The sequence below is a fragment of the Triticum aestivum genome, chromosome 1B, assembly GCF_018294505.1.
Source record: "Triticum aestivum cultivar Chinese Spring chromosome 1B, IWGSC CS RefSeq v2.1, whole genome shotgun sequence".
NCBI lineage: Eukaryota > Viridiplantae > Streptophyta > Magnoliopsida > Poales > Poaceae > Triticum > Triticum aestivum.
The window spans coordinates 595,384,717-595,388,511 of NC_057795.1; the positions used below are offsets into that span (position 1 = coordinate 595,384,717).

Below are 3,795 nucleotides of genomic sequence, written 5' to 3' on the forward strand. Positions count from 1 at the left end.
ATCTGTATCAATGGTACTACTATTGTTAGAACTTAAAAGTTTAAAACATGTATTTACAGTATAAAAGTTTCAACACTCACCTCGTTTACTGGGGAGCAATTGCTGACACGTTGTATTCTGGTTGCAAATTGATTACTGGAAAGTACCTAGAAGTCTAAAGAGGAGCAAGGCGTGGAAAGTATCCCTGAATGTCATCATATATAAGATTATAGCATTAATTAAGGACCATCTTAACATACAAGGAGTGAGTGTTGATCCGACTTGATTTGAGGGAGCCACGGCCCAAAACTTACATGAAGTCCCAAAAATGAAAAACAATGTGTCCCTGAAACATCACAGAAAACCAGCGACACAGCATCCATACAATAAAAGTTCGCCTCGATCTTTCAGGTAACAAGCTAGCTAGGTGATGGTAATAATTAATTCATACACACACGCATTATATATCTAGATCTCCTAATACAGTTTGCTACATAGTTGCAAATAATTCAGTACATAGCAAGATAGGTACTCCGTACAAGCCTGCTGGAGAGTACCTAAAACTGGAAGAATAAAAGGAGCAAGGATGTCCGCACATGTTCCCTAAGCAGCGCCTCCACCTTACGGCCAGCAAAGAATAATTCCTGGTCTTCTCGGTCTTTCACTTGCCGTCTCCTTCTTCCTCAAGCTCACACCTGCATCCATTTTATCTATCAATTTTTAAAGAATGGAATGCCCGCTTTATACATCAATTTACAGACAATGGAAAGATGCTACCCGCAAGAACTCTTCCCCAACATAGCCATAAGTTATGGTCCCTATCTTTCTACAGGAGAAATCTGTTGGATATCTGTTCACAAAGCAAGTATAGAACCTCAGTTACCTGCAAAATAAGACCCCCTCCAGTAGGAAGTGAAACTGTGAAAGCAAAGACAATACTCTTACTTGTTCTTTAAAAATGACAGTATTTCAAGTGCTGCACCAGCTTCAAATTGATTAGAGAGTGATTGTGCAGCAGCACTTGTTCCAGCATGCTCACGACCATCGGCAATATCAAAGAACATGTATGGACCAAGACAACGGTGATCATGGAAAGGATCTGATTTCTCAGCCTTCTGAGCACCATCCAGCAGTTTGTTTTCATAGAAATGCAACGACGGGAATCTGCTAATGTAAGGATGCATTCGATCGTGCAGACAATACAAAATAATTGAGAAATTAGCATACGGCCTGCAGTTGATAGCTCTTCTCAGTTCTCACATACAAATTTAGTAATCCATTAAGAATGGCATACTCAAACAACACACGGGGACTATGTATGCGCAGCTTGTTACTTGTAATCATGTTAATGAGGTTGCTATTGTTTTCACATAAAATTGCATAAGGTTGATCATCATTGGAATCAGAGCATTTTTAGGACATAAATGTAAAAAAGATATGGCACACCGAAAACTAAAATCCAAGAATGACAACATGGTTTGACATGCGCTTTAATAAGTAACATTACTAAGTAAGAGATAGCAGGTAGCTGCTTCGGATCACCAACCTTCAAAAGAGACATTACTAAGTAAGAGATAGCACTGTAATGTTGCTTCAAGGTGTAGCTAAAAACTATTCTTTAATCAGAAATGTTTTAAAAGAGAGCATGTTACCATTATGCACTTAGTTCCTTTTGACTTGAGTAGCTGAAGTGGAATCAAAGTTGCATGCTCAAGAGCCTAAATATGAGTAAACCAAAAGAAGCTTAGTGTTTAGCATATAATAAATATTAAATATAAAGCTAGCTTGATTTGAAAGAGGACAGTTTGTATTGAGAGTCTGAGACCCCACCTGTGCAGCTTAAATCGATAACAAAAACATCAAACAAAGTTTGCTCAGAGAAATTCCCATATTCCTTAGTTGAAGCAATTTCCGAGCAAACTCCGTAAATATCACCTCCACACCCACTGAGTGTTGTTACAACAATCTCTGCTTCTCCAAGAATGACTTCCTTACCTTGTGCTTAAGAGACTTGTTTTTATCAGCTATGTTCTTTTCACATGCATGAGCAGAGGCAAGTTCTGAAGAAACTGCCCTTTTCTGTGTATATAAAATATTGAGCTTTGCACCAATTGCTTCATCAGTAACTTCGTCCGTCTCATCTTCAACGGGCACAGAAGTTCCAGTTTCTGTCTTATCACAGCTTGAGGTCACGCACCATAGTCATCTTGCTTGGTTCGTTACTGTTATCTGCTTCCCCATGTAAAAAGGGATGCATCCTTGTAAAACTGATAAAAATGGATGTGAGAATTGGTAAGCAACGATCACAGTTCAGATTTGAAAATTAAGAACAAGGAAATGTAAGAAAAATGTCAATTTTGAGAGCTCCATAACAACAAAATGATGGGAATTTACACACTCATCATGAGCTTTTATAGTGCTTTAAAGCATTAAAAATATAAATTCATTAAAGAAAAACAGTCTTGATTTCAATTTGTTAAGAGAGAAAAGGTTCTGTTACAATTATAAAAAGAGAAGGAAACAAATATAATGTACACTGTAATAGAGAATGCTGCTGAACCACAAAACAGAAGGCTCACTCGTTTCCTGATATAATTTCCTCAATCCCGGCCACCTGGAACCTGTTAGCAGCCGACCTCTGCATATATGAGATTGCAAACTTGTCACTCACTATAGAAGTAACAACACAAGAAACAGTTGTATGAATGAAGCATTGCTAGCAGGACTTGCTTGATATGTTCATACAGACCTTCTTTAGGAGCACATTCAGCCATCCAACGTCGTTAAATCATTGTTAACTCTCTTTTGAACTGCAAAGCATTTCATTTATCCTTCCTTGGTCCTATCATTCATGAATCAAACTTACACAACTCTGCAATAATTATATGGCAATGATACTGCCCTAAGTGATTGTCCAGCGATCAGTTGCAGCTAGTTGCAGCTAGACAAGCGAGAAGCAGCGTCCACATGTATGCCTGCTTCATCTTGGATTACATCAGCAGCTACAAACCACCCAATTGATACACGACAAAGCAGAAAACAGAGGAAGCAGAGCATCTACAACAAGCAAATACAGAGCGCCAAAGCACCTACAGTAAAGCAAACACGCATCATTCCTGAACGCGAGCATAGGCCAGCCGACGGCAACAACGTATGTGCGCCATCCCCTGGTCGTACCACTTCGCTATCATTGTGACTGTCGTTGCCGACCACAGATGGGGGAGGGAGACCGAGAGGACTCGAATCTGGGTGTGGAGGCATAGTGGGGAGGCTGCGTGGGCGGGAGATGACGCATCGCCAGCGCTAGCATCAACCGCTCTCCTGGATTTTCTCTCGACAATCAACAATCAACAATGAAGTCAGCAACCAACATGAATCAAGTCCCTAATGGAGAATTCAGCAGCACATATAACAACTAACAGGAATTACTCAACAATCAAGAACCATCAATCGAATTCAGCAGCACATGTAGATGCCTGACCCACATCCCTCCTGCTTCCAACTCCATTGCGAGTGGTCAATCATGAAAAAAAGAGAAAATTTTGCATCAATGGAACAGAGTGGAAGGGAAGGAGTGCGCGGGAGGGGGGGCTCGCACCACCGTGGTCGTGGGATCCGCGGATTCCGCCTCCATGGTCGCTGCGAGGAGGTCGAGCTGGAACCCCACGGGTTTGGTCTGGATCTAGCCGCTGCGGGAGCGCCATGGCTTCCCTTCTCAATCTAGGTGGAAGAGAAGGGAAGGAGGAGGAGGCAAGGGGAGGTCGCCGGTGCGGAGATGATGGAGGCCGGAGGCGGACGGGGAGAGCGCGTGCCGGC

General features: G+C 41.8%; 1 long non-coding RNA gene across 9 annotated transcripts; it reads right to left on the minus strand.

Annotated features, from left to right (window-relative positions):
* Positions 1-308: 308 nt before the first annotated feature.
* Positions 309-3,789, minus strand: LOC123140932 (uncharacterized). Of its 9 annotated transcripts, none has more exons than XR_006470118.1 (7): positions 2,729-3,789; positions 2,559-2,617; positions 1,810-2,246; positions 1,632-1,697; positions 925-1,143; positions 757-829; positions 309-674 (listed from the first exon to the last, which is right to left on the minus strand). It is a non-coding gene; the product is annotated as an uncharacterized lncRNA (long non-coding RNA). The 9 variants fall into 9 exon arrangements; XR_006470116.1 differs by having other exon boundaries at positions 925-1,209; XR_006470120.1 differs by having other exon boundaries at positions 925-2,246; positions 2,729-3,471; positions 3,578-3,789.
* Positions 3,790-3,795: the final 6 nt, after the last annotated feature.